This window comes from Sturnira hondurensis, unplaced genomic scaffold (genome assembly GCF_014824575.4).
Source record: "Sturnira hondurensis isolate 20B ecotype Veracruz unplaced genomic scaffold, ASM1482457v3 Scaffold0013060, whole genome shotgun sequence".
NCBI classification, from domain to species: Eukaryota; Metazoa; Chordata; class Mammalia; order Chiroptera; family Phyllostomidae; genus Sturnira; species Sturnira hondurensis.
Window position 1 is genome coordinate 35,439 of NW_028085691.1, and position 12,786 is coordinate 48,224.

Genomic DNA, 12,786 nt, shown 5'->3' on the forward strand with positions numbered 1-12,786 from the left:
TGCACCTGTCTTCCTGTGTGTGCACAGGACTCTGTTACCAGAGAGAAGCCCCCGAGGAGCAGGGGCACCCCTTCAGTTGTGTGACATGTGTGTGCAACATGAGCCCAGGCAGCGCAGGTGCACACACCATGCACACCCCTCCAGGGCTCTCTCAGTGTGGGTTCTTGGGAGGTAGTTGACTCAAAAAGGAGCCAGTCAGGACTGACTTCAGCTCCAGAGAATGTTCAGCCTCAGAGCTGAGCAGACTGTCCCCTAGCTGGGAACCACCATGACCTGTAGGCAAAGGCAACCCTGATTTTGGTGGGTTTTCTCCCTTCCTGCGCTCACCAATTGTTTTCCTGTTTTGTGCACCTGCCCTGGGGGCTGCCAGCTCCTTCAGGCAGCCTGACAAAGGTGACACCCCTCAGTGAGGGCTGGGAAGGAGGTGGGTGGGAGGAGTAAGAGATGGAGGGTGGGGTGGGAGGGAAGGGGGGNGGTCACTCTGTGCCCGAAGAATTTCCCGTCCCCAGACCCTGACTGTGAAGGAGCCCGCACTGTGGGCACTGAGATGAGAGAGGCTTCGGAGTTCGGGGTTGTGAGAAGAAAGAAGCAAACAAACCTGTCAGCCGAGGGCTGGGGAACCAGAGTTTGTAATGCCCAATAGTTAATGTAATATTATCTTGAATAATAATCAAAAGGGACTTAGTTTAAAAACCGTGTTTAAGGTCCTGCACAGGGGCCAGTGAAAGGCATTTCCATGTTTTCCCCACTTCCCTCGCAGGCCAGCACCACGGGAGGGGCTGTGTGGGTCCCTGGTCCAGAAACCCAAGGAGCAGCCCAGAGATATGCCCCAGGGGAGTGGGAAGGAGCTCTCCAAGCTGTCTCAGGAGCACACGGTGGGGGCCCCAAGTTCCTCCAAGGAGTCCCAGGAGATCCAGGTGCTGAGGTGCTGCCCCCACCTCTGGGGGGACGGCTCCTGTCACAGCCTGCAGCTGGTGGACAGTGGCACTCAGCCTGACATCACCTTCAAGCCGAGTCCGCCCACCACACCCACAGTCACCCTGGAGCCTCCCTCCTCTCTGAGCTCCCCCTTCAGCTGTGAGTATTAGGACCCAGTGGAGTTCAGTGAGAGTGGCCAGCAGGAGGTGGACCCTGAGGACCAGCAGGAGTATGAGGAGGGGGCTGTGCAAAGCCAGCCACCAGGATGGGCTGGGCCTGATGGTTTGCTGCCACACAGCCGGTGGAGAGGGCCTGGGCATCGGCACTGGGAGGTGAGTCCTGGCGGCACTGCAGCCAAAGGCGAGATCGGAGAGGGAGACTGAATCATCCAGGTGCACAGTGTGGACGCCCAGAACCAGGAGGAGGCCGTGGCCTTGCAGAGCCAGGGGGAGAACACCAACCTCTCCCTGCTGGTGGCCCGGCCTGAGAGCCCGCTGGCAAAGCGATGGAAGGACAGTGACCAGATGACTTCCTGGATGACTGGACAGAGAGTGAGGGGGACCTGCGTGCTCCGAATTTGAAATCAGCCCGTCCCAGCAGCTCAGAAATGAAGAGGAGCAAGGGGTCCCCCAGGGGGGCCCAGGTTTGAGCAACAGTCAGGAGCTGGACAGTGGGGTGGGGAGGAGAATGAGAGCTCCCTCAATGAGGAGAGCTCTGAGCCCGACCTGCTGGGAGACAAGCGACGAGCACCACAAACTTGCCTGGGACCCTGCAAGACTTTGGACTGTAAGGGGGCGCCCTGGGCAGTGGGGGCTTCCACTTGAGCCTGGACTCCCTGCTGTCTGAGGGGGCTGGGCTGAGGGTGAGGAACATCCTGGCCTCACCTACGAAGAGTAGGAGCAATACCAGGAGCTGCTGGAGGTCAAGTGCCACCTGGAGAACCACAGCCAGTCTATCCAAGTCACGCCTCCTCTCCTCATCACTATTGTGACTCCTGTGGCAACAGTGCCAAGGACTCCACCACAGTGAGAGCCTGGGCCAAGAGAGGGCCAAGAGAGGGCCCGGGGACGGCCATGCTGTAGGAAGAGCTGAGGCACCTGGCATTCAAGTGCCGCAACCTCTGTTGAAGATGCAGCAGCAGCTCCAGGAGCCCTGTGTGAGGGCCTGGCTGCTGGAGCAGAGCCTCTGTGAGCTGGGGGCCAGCGGGCCGCGAAGCACCCCACCCCCTGCTCTCCCTTAGAATCTAGTGTGTGTCTGCGTGTGCACAGGTGTGTGTGCACCTGTCTCCCTGTGTGTGCACAGGACTCTGTTACCAGCAGGCCGTGAAGCACCCCACCCCCTGCTCTCCCTTAGAATCTAGTGTGTGTCTGCGTGTGCACAGGTGTGTGTGAACCTGTCTCCCTGTGTGTGCACAGGACTCTGTTACCAGAGAGAAGCCCCTGAGGAGCAGGGGCACCCCTTCTGTTGTGTGCACATGTGTGTGCAACATGAGCCCAGGCAGCGCAGGTGCACGCACCATGCACACCCCTCCAGGGCTCTCTCAGTGTGGGTTCTTGGGAGGGAAGTTGACTCAAAAAGGAGGCAAACAGGACTGTCCTCAGCTCCAGAGAATGTTCAGCCTCGGAGCTGAGCAGACTGTCCCCTAGCTGGGAACCACCATGACCTGTAGACAAAGGCAACCCTGATTTTGGTGGGTTTTCTCCCTTCCTGCACTCACCAATTGTTTTCCTGTTTTGTGCACCTGCCCTGGAGGCTGACAGCTCCTTCAGGCAGCCTGACAAACATGACACCGCTCAGTGAAGGCTGGGAAGGAGGTGGGTGGGAGGAGTAAGAGATGGAGGGTGGGGTGGGAGGGAAGGGGGGGGAAGGGGAGGGAAGGGGAGGGAAGGGCAAGGGTGGGAAGGGAGGGAAGACTGGGAAGCAGCTCTCCTGCTGGCCTGCTCTCTGTGTCGTGGGGACAAGGAGCCTTTGACTTGGCTTCCGAGTCTCACCCTAGGAGCTACCACCTCTGTGAGCAAGGGAGAGAGCCAAGACTGGGGGCTGAGGGGACCGTGTCCACCCAAGAAGAAATAATGGAGCCCAGGGCTGGGCCTCACTCCATGTGGAGTGTGGCTGCTCTTCTGAGGGCCATACTCGCACCTGATGGGTCCAGAAGCCAAGGCCCGTGAGTAAGAGCAAAAGGCTTTTGTGATGAGACCCCGGTGGAGCTGAGGGAGTGGCCTGGGCCCCAGTGAGAGGGGTGCCTGGCCAGCTGGGCTAACTGGGTGATGTCCTGCTCCCCACTCTGCAAGAGTGGCCTGGGCAGCCCTCAGAGGCTGGTGCACCTAGTGAGAGCCGCCTCAGCTCCTAGGGCCCCTGGGCCTCAGAGAGCATCAGCCCGGAGTCAGACAGGCTGAACACCCATCCGCCACTGGCATCACAACAACAAAGCTTCCCTTTTACAGTGTTTAAAATTTTTTTTGACTGTTATCTTGGGCTCCTGAACATTTCACCCTCTGCTTGTAAAGCAGAACCAAGAGACTGATTTATGGTTTGATAAGGAGAAGGGGGTCTCCCTGATTTTGTCTTTGATCGAGAATTCCTCCTACACGGTGCACTGGCTGGTGTGGCTCAGTGGATTGAGCGCCACCCTGCACACCAAAGGGTCGCTGGCTGGATTCCCAGTCAGGGCACAGGCCTGGGTTGCAGGCCAGGTCCCCAGTAGGGGGCGCATGAGAGGCAACCACACGCTGATGTTTCTCTCCCTCTCTTTCTTTCTCCCTTCCCCTCTCTCTAAAAATAAATTAATTAAAATCGTTTTTAAAAAAAGCCTTCCTCCAGCATGCTGTCAGCAGAGAACAGCGGTAACACTGGGCATTATTAACGCAGAAATTGAGCCAAGGGATCGGGTTTCGAAGCTCACCCTCTTTGGGGTGGAGGGTTATCACAGGAAACGTGGTGGGTAAATACCCAGGACTTCTTTCCCTTCCCTCTTTACCCGGACAGCTGCAGAGAGTCAAAACTGTACAATGTTTTTCATCCTCATGAGAAGTGTCCTGACATTTTTAGAAAGAGCCCGGTCACCCACTGCAAAGAGCCCGACTTTGAAATGATGTTCTTTGAAGCTGGAGATGATTGAATAGGATCCTGTGTCCACTCAGAGGCCAGTAGTGGGGTCTAGGCTCCAAACAAGGCAGAGGGCGTTTGTGAACAGTTTGGGAACACGCAACACTCCTCACGGGAAGGTTAGAGTAGAAGTTAGACACACACAAGGGCAGGAGGCAAAATAAACACGGCCGGATGTAGAGGCTTTGGCAGCACACATTTCTGAGGCTGAGCTGTGCCTTTACCAGCAGCCGTGAAAATATGCTCACCATTGCTCTGTGGCCAAACAAACCCTAATTATACTTTTAGACAATTAACTATAAGCAAAGCCTACCAACAGCAGGCAACCCTTCGGCATCGTCAGCCTTGGAAGAAGAGACCGGTGTTAGCAGAGAGTCCAGGTGTCTGCAAAGGGAGTGGGCTCCTCAGAGAGCCCCTGGGGGAGGGCTGCCCGTGGGACCCTCTGTGGGGTGGAAACGTCCCTAGTGAGCTGCCCAGGGGGACGCCCTGTGGGAGGGAAACATCCCCTTGCTGAGCTGCTCAGCAGAGTAGCCACGAGCCACGTTTGACCCTTGACCACTGAGACGCTGGTGGCCAATGCAACGAAGGGGCTAAAATTTTCATTTAATTTTAAGCTATTACAGCCACATGTGGCTAGTGGCTACCATAGTGGACAGGAAGAGTGGAGCTTACAGTCTTTCCCTGAAGAAGTGCATGCGCTCGCTTGGTAGCTTTTAATGGGGGTAGAACCCTATGCACAAGAGACTGCTTTAGAATCGAAAAATGAAAGAATTCAAAATCCAGGGAGCATGGAGATACTCTGCCTCATCTGGTCATGGCGCATTACATTTGGGAACATCAGGACCCTGAACACATAAGAGTCCTGCCAGCAAGTTAACAACATTACAAAAGAGTTGAAGGAAGCAGCACAAACAGTCCAGCCCATCAGAGACAGGAGCCCAGCCCTCAGCGCGTGCAGTCAGACAGGGCTGGGACCACGCCCGAGGACAAAGGGCTTCTCCGTGTGAAGGACACACGTCCGTCCACTGGCACTCACAGGAAGGGGGCGCTTCCAGGCACCTCCTCCTCCGACTCGCCCTCTGCGTGTGAGGGGCTTTGCCCTCAAGATCAGGCCGGAGTCCTGATCACAGGACAGACAGACAGCCCCTGTGTCCTCCCTCCAGACCTTCCGCAATGGGAGGGCTGCCTGGAGAAGCTCTGGCCGCCCCTAAAACACCCTGGACGACGGGCAGTGTTGAAGAACTCCAGGACATTTGGGACACAGGGTCAAAAGCCACTTTTAATTATGAAAACTAACCTAATAAAAGGGGCTGTTCTGAATATCAGGTGACAAGTTGTGGTAACATCACTGAGGTTGCAGAAAACCCACAGAGTTTCTATGCTGATGTCACTTGCCCTGGGGACGTTATTGGAATTTGCCTCTGTAATTGTGGAAAACGGAAACACTCCCACTTTGAGCCACTGGAATTTCCTTCAGGACCAAAAACATGTTCCTATGAAACTGTGCCAAGTCTCTGGGACAGTGTGTAAAATACACTTGTGATAAAATGGTTGGAGGACTTTAGATAATCCATTCCACCAACAGAACTCTTGTACACCTTGCTGAGTGCTGGGGACTGTTCTAAGTGCTTCACACGTATTTAACTCACTAATTATAAAATGTATAAGTAGACGTGGCCAGCACTGAACCTGATAGTATTTCCGTAGTAAAAGATGCTGCCAAGCCAGCCTTCAATTAGCGCACACACGCGTCCGTCTGGCTGGTATATTCTCGTCAATGTCGGTCAAGTCTGCTCATCACCAGCAGTGTGCTGGCATTTGGCCGGCCCAGCCAGTCCCATGGCTTTATCACCAATGTGACTTCTGCGGCCCTGAGGGTGGTCCAATAGAGCAGAATTTGAACAGACGACCTAAATCCAATTCAAGCATCAGAAGTGTTCATGACACTAATGAGACATTTCCCACAGATGACTTGACAACAGTTGTCCCATAAGAAAGTTTTGTTGCTGGGGATGGGGGGTGGGGGTGAAAATGTCATTTATAATGGTTGTTTTGGTGATTGCCCAGTAAGTTGGTTTGTGAAAACTCAGAACCATACAGCTAAGAAGAATGGGTTTTACTGTAGGTAAATTGTACCCCAGTATACCTGCTTTTACAAAGCAATCGCAAGCATGGACAGACCTGGAGAACATTATGTGAAGTGGAAGAAGCCAGTTGGAGAAAGACAAGCACCATATGGTCTCACTCACATGTGGAACTTAGTGAACAAACTGAACTAACAAGAAACATAGAGACAGATGCATACAGAGAGAGCAGGCTGACAGATGTGGGGGTATATGTAAGAGGTGGAGGGGGAGAGCAAAAAAAAGAGAAAAAATTCATGGACACGAACCACAGTGTGGTGACTGGGGGGGAAGGAGTGAGTGGGAGTGGAAGAGGGTATAAAAAGAAGAAATGGTCATGGAAAAATACAATTTAAAAAGTAATTAAATGATTTAGCCCTGACTGATGTGGCTCAGTGGATTGAGTGCTGGCCTGCAAGCCAGGGGGTCACCAGTTCAATTCCCAGTCAGGGCACGTGCCTGGGCTGTGGGTCAGGTCCCAGTAGGGGGCGCACGAGAAAGAGCCGCACATTGATTCCCTCCCTGTCTTTCTCCCTCCCTTCCCCTCTCTCTAAAAATAAATAAAATCGTTTTAAAAATTATTAGAAAAGAGTTCTGGCCAAGATGGAGGCATAGGTAGAAATGCTTCATTTCCTCGCACAAACAAAAAAAAATAACAACCAATCTAAAAACAATAAACAACCAGAAATGCCCAAAAAAGATAAACTGCATGGAACTCCAACAACCAAGGAATCAAAGAAAAATTCACCCAGACCTGTGTGAGTGGCAGAGACGGGAGATGGCAGCGAGGAGACAGGATGTGCAGCAAGGCGGGGGAGCACGCAGGCGAGGCAGGCGGGTTGGATGGGAAACTAAAGACTCCAAGCTGGCCGCAGTCTACTGCGGGGGTTGCCACGGCAGGAGAAGCTCCCAGTCTCACAGGAGAGCTCATTGGAAAGCAGGGCTCGAGCAGAGCAAGTGAGCGGCATTGTTCCCCCTCAGACCCCTCTCGGGCAGACAGCTTCACAACCTCCAGGACAACTTTAAATATCCAACATGTGAATCAAAAGGGTGCCAGAAGGAGAAGAACAAGAGCGAGAAGTTGAAAACCCATTTGAACAAATAATGAAGGAAAACTTCCTGGTCTGTTGAATGAAATAGACTTCCAGGAAGTCCAGAGAGTCCCAAAGAAATTACACCCGAGGAGGAACACACGGAGGCACATCATCACTAACGTATCCATGATTCAAGATAAAGAGAGAATGTTGAAACCAGCAAGAGAAAAGAAGAGAGTTACCTACAAGGAGTTCCCATCAGACTGCCAGCTGATTTCTCACGAGAGACCTTGCAGGCAAGAAGGGGCTTTAAGAAGTATTCCAAATCATGAAAGGCAAGGACCTCCATCCAAGGTTACTGTATCCAGCAAAGTCATCATTTAGAATGGAAGGGCAAATAAAGTGTTTCTCAGATAAGGTCAAGTTAAAGGAATTCATCACCAAGCCCTGATTACATGACATGTCAAAGGGACTTATCTAAGAAAAAGAAGATGATAAAAAATATGAACAGTAAAATGACTACAAACTCATAGCTATCAGCAACTGAACCTAAAAACTAAACAAATAAATAGAACAGGAACAGAACCAGAGAAATGGAGTTCACGTGGAGAGTTTTTGGTGGGAACGTGGGAGGGAAGAATGGGGAGAGAAACAAACAGGGAATAAGAAGCATAATTGGTAGGCATAAACTACATGGGGAGAGGTTAAGAACGCTATAGAAAACAGAGAAGCCAAAGAATTTATATTACAAGCCATGGATGTGAACTAAGGGGGTGGGGGGGAGACTGGAGGATGGGGGGTGCAGGCCGGAGGGGGAATAAAGAGGGAAACACATTGGGAAAACTGTAATAGCATAATCAATAAATACTTAAAATTGTTAAAAATAAAAATAATTAAATTATTTAATAAATAAATAAGCAATCACACCCAAACTCTGTCTCCCCTTATTCATTTTATGATTACAAGGAAATGAACCATACAACCACAAAAAGTTCAGCCAAATTTGGGGGAGAAAAATTCTGCCAAGATCAAACAAGAGCCTTTGCCCTTCAAACTGCTGACCCAAAAAAGAAAAAGAAAATTTAATCGATGTGTTTGAACTAGGAAGACTGCCTATCCGTCATCTCTTTTAAACTTGGTTCTCTTCATCAAATACCTAAAAATGGCTCCACACTCCCACAGGTGCATGAGCAGCAGGATGCCCTAGAGCTGTGCAAATGCAGAAGCCACCACACGTGGTTATTTCAATTCACTGACGTAAAAGTAAAAATCAAGTTCCTTAGGTGCACTAAGCGCATTTCAAGCGCTCAGTAGCTTCCTGTGGCCGGAGCTGGATCCCACAGTGTGGACTGTGTCCATCATCACAGGAAGCTCCTGAGGGTTGCATATGGCCGAAGAAAGTAAGAATTTGCCCAGTGGTGCCATCCCGCACTGGCTTGGTAGCCAGCTCAGGCTAAAGTTAACACCGTGAAGATTGAAATCTTGCCATTTGGGACACATGAGGGACCTAGAGGGTATTGTGCTGAGTGCAAGAAGTAGCCAGTGATAGGCACACACTGTGTGATTTCTCTTTTATGTAGACTCTATAAAGCCAACACACACAAACAAGCAAAACAGAACAGTAACAGACCTATCGATATAGATAACAAGCTGGTGGTAGCCAAAGGGAAGGAGAGTGGGGAAGGTGGGCAAAAAACCAAACAAACGAATGAATTCAACACCATTGTTCACCTGGGCAGGTCCCTCCCCGGACAGAAGGCTGAGACTGACTTTCCACACACGGGCTCCCCAGTGTGTGGCAGACACTGTGGTCTGGCTGACCCCACACCCATCCCGACCCCCCTTTCCCTTCCCAATCCTTCCTTGCAATTAGGGGTGGCTGTGTGACCCGCAGAAGTACGAAGGCACAAAGGTGACTGCCACTCTTATTTACCTCTTCTGTCTTGAGTGCTGAAGTGATGTCTGGAGTTCAGCAGCCACTTGGAGGACATGGGGCGACCAGCACGAGGAAGTGATTGTTTGGCTAATGAAATAGATTTCTAGGTGGTATTTGAGATCTTGCTCCCTGGTATATGTGGTTAGTTTGGCTCAAACAAACTCATAGAAATTCTCTACAGGTTTGGATGCTTCTTTTTTCCCCCTTTGGGTTATAAAATTTTCTTGACAGGTTAGAGGAGGAGCCAGAGGTAAAGGTCCCGCCCCTCCCACTCCCAGACCCAGAAGCATCCATCCCTCTGCTCGAAGCAGGAAGCCAGGGAGGCTGCTGGACTCAGGCGGTCGGGGTGGGAGGCAGGTTGTAGTGATAGGCATCCTGGCCCCCACACGGGCTGTGGCAGGTGGCCTCTCCTGCTCCAGCGCATCTTGGTGTCCCTGAGCGGCTGGGACTCCAGGTTGTGCTGCTGGGTGTCAGCACGCAGATCACTCCGCGGGGCTTTCATGCTGTCAATCGGCACCTGGATCTGTGCCAACCAGGCTCCAAAGCAGGACTCTGTTTCCCCCAGCGCGCTTTCCAGGGCAGCTTTAGTGCTGAGCTGAGACTGCCGCTGGATCTCCAGACCCTGGAGGGTGTGGCGCAGGTCAGTGACCTCTGTCTCTCTGGTTTGCAGTTGCTCTGTGTGGCCAGCGACCTCTCTGGTTCACCTACGCAGTCTGGGTGATGAAGGGTAGGGGGCGGGGATTCAGCATCCTTTGGGTCCTCCCAGCCAGGATCTCACACTGGCTTCTCTTCTCACTCAGGATCTTGGCTACGTCCATGCCAGGGACCCACCTCCACACTGACCACCCACCTGGCTCCTCAGGACACTGACTTCCTCCCTGTGGTTCTTCTTCAGGTAGGCCAGCCCCTCCTTCAGAGCTTCAATCTGAATGTCCAGGTCTGTTCTGGCCAGGGTCAGCTCGTCCAGCACCCTGCACAGGCCGTCGATGTCAGCCTCCATGCTTATGCACAGGGCCTGCACCATCTTAAACTTGGTTCAGAAGTCATTGAAGCCAGATGGGCATTGTCAATCTACAGGTCAATCTTGGAGTTCTCCATGGTGGCACCAGGAATCTCGTCCTGCAGCTCCCCGATGGCCCAGTAGTAGTGGCTGCAGTTTCGGGTGGGCACAGGCCCCTGCTTCTGGTACCAGTCACGGACCTTCACCTCCAGGTTACCTCCAGGGTGCACACCTTCTCCAGGTAGGAGGCCAGGTGGTTGTTAAGGTTCTGCACCGTCAACTTCTCATTGCCTACAGGAAGCCCATCAGATTTGACCATGGTGCCCACATAGCCACCACCATAGCCCCCAGAGGAGGACAAGGACCCAAAGCAGGCAGATGACACTGACACCCACGGCCAACCAAGCCTTCGTGAATGCTGTGTGTGCTCACCGTAGGCAACTCCCCTTCCGAAGCACATGTTGCTGCCGTCCATGCCCCCAAAGACTGGCAAGAGCTTTAGGAAGTCGTGGCAGAAGAGGAAGCAGAGACGCTGGTCAAAGGAGCCGTGGTCAGCTGGAGGAGTCTGGATGTTTCTTCCATTGACATTTACTTAGCATGACCAGCAGGATTTCACAGAAGGCCACCCAAGACCACCCTGCTGACACAGACCCTGTGCTGGGTACCCACGAAAGCCCATGGTGCCCCACCAGCTCCCCACTTCACACCAGGAGAATTTGGGGTGTTTCTCTCGGATTTCTGGTCCTCTTTGCTTTAAGTAGCAGGCCATGGCTTTATCAGAGATGCTCTTAGAAAATCCTAGACGTGGATAAGCATTGAACTAGCCCAGGGAAACAGAAATAATAAGTTGCTGCTATAATTTTGACTTTTAATTGTATTGCTTACTGCAGTCTGAACAAAGCCCTTGCTGGTTAAACGAGAGACTGAATCCTCTTTGGCTCTGAAAGAGAAAGGACACTTCCTTCCCTACCCTGAATAGCCTGTGGGGTGACAATAGTGGTTCAGACCCCCGAATCCGGTGTGGCAGAGACGGGCACAGGGAGTCGTCCAGAGCGGCAGTGAGATCCCAGAGAGGCGGGCAGGAGCCCAGGAGAAGGGCAGGGTGCCCTGGAGTGGGTTCGCCTCAGGAGAGGGGCCTGTGCTTGGAAGGGGGCTCGGTTCNTCTGCGTGGTTGTTTTTGCTTCCTTATGTTTCAAATCATTGATTTGATCCTCAGCTTCACTGACTCTATTGTTGTCTGCTTGTAAATTTTTCTTTATCTCAGTTACTGTATCCTTCATTTGTGACTCGATCTTTTTTATGCTGTTGAGGTCCTCACTAAGTACCTTGAGCATCCTTAGAAACAGTGTTTTGAACTCTGCATCTAATAGATTGCTTATCTCCATTTTGTTTAGCTCTTTTTCTAGAGCTTTGCTCAGTTCTTTCATTTGGGCCATGTTTCTTTGTCTCCTTCCCTTGGCATCCTCCCTGTGTTTGTTTCTATGTATTAGGTAGATCTGCCATGACTCCCTGTCTTTGTGGGGAGTGGCCTTATGCTGTAGGTGTCCTGTGGGATCCAGTAGTGCAGTCTTCTTGATCTCCTGAGTTGGGGTCTCTAGGCATGGCCCTTGTGTGTGTATGTGGGACCACCTGTTGTAATTGAGTCTTGTTGCTGTTGTGCTGTTCATGCGGATCAGCGCTCAGGCTGCGTGACAGTGAGGCTCAACCCCGACCCCAGTGTGTGAGCGGCTGTGCAGGGACAGTCTCGATGTGCCTTTTTCTAGAAATTGTTGGTTATAAGACTCCTCTTCAGCTAGTCTTTCTTTGTTGATGCCGGGTGATTCTTCCCAGTTTAGTTGTATTTCCAGTTTGGTCATGGGAGGGGGTGAGTGCAATATCTACGCCCTCCACTGCCCTGTTGAAAAGTCTGAAATGCACTTTTTTATTCTCACCAGAGGATATTTTTCCCAAGGACTCTTTCTTTCATTGCTTTTAGAGAGAGGGAAATGGGGATGAGGAGAAAGTGGGATAAAAACATCAATGTGAGAGAGGAACATCAGTCGGTTGCCTCCTGTATGCACACCTACTGGGGGACCAAACCCCAGTCTAGGCACATGCCCTGACTGGGACTCTTACCCACAACCTTCCAATTCCCAGCATGATGCTCCAACAAACTGAGCCACCCAGCCAAGGCCCAAATGCATTTTTGAAGTTTAATATTTTCAACTTACAATGAGTTTATCAGGATGTCACCCAATTATAAGTCAGAGCATCTGTAATACAGTATAATATGTAGTGTAATACAAATAGCACATATTTTAACCTTTGAAGTCCAGTCACTTTATGTTTAAAGTATATCTCATCCAGCTGGCAGGACTGCAAGGGTTCCATAGACACATGGGCAGGTCTTTACTGTGTTGGACGACACGGTTCCAGAAGGAGGGGCCCTGTCCTCCTCGTCTCTGTTTCCCTGCAGGGCACAGTGCCCTGGACAGAGTAGGTGTTTCATAGATCTGTATTTAATGAATAATATCTTCTAACACCTTAACTTATCAGGCCAGAGAACAAGATAGATACAACTACCATTTTCTTCAAATCATTGTTTTGGACCATGTAGAGTAATTGAATCTGTCATAGTCAAAGAGTAGACAGTTTACTCAGATATTTTTGATGAGCCTGTATCTATTTCTG

The 12,786-nt window shown here is 51.4% G+C and overlaps 2 pseudogenes; one reads left to right on the forward strand and one right to left on the reverse strand.

The window, feature by feature from the left end:
• Positions 1–268: 268 nt before the first annotated feature.
• LOC118997308 (PDZ domain-containing protein 4-like) lies at positions 269–2,158 on the forward strand (annotated as a pseudogene).
• Positions 2,159–9,348: 7,190 nt separating this feature from the next.
• Positions 9,349–10,591, reverse strand: LOC118997309 (keratin, type I cytoskeletal 19-like; annotated as a pseudogene).
• Between the last annotated feature and the right edge of the window lie 2,195 nt (positions 10,592–12,786).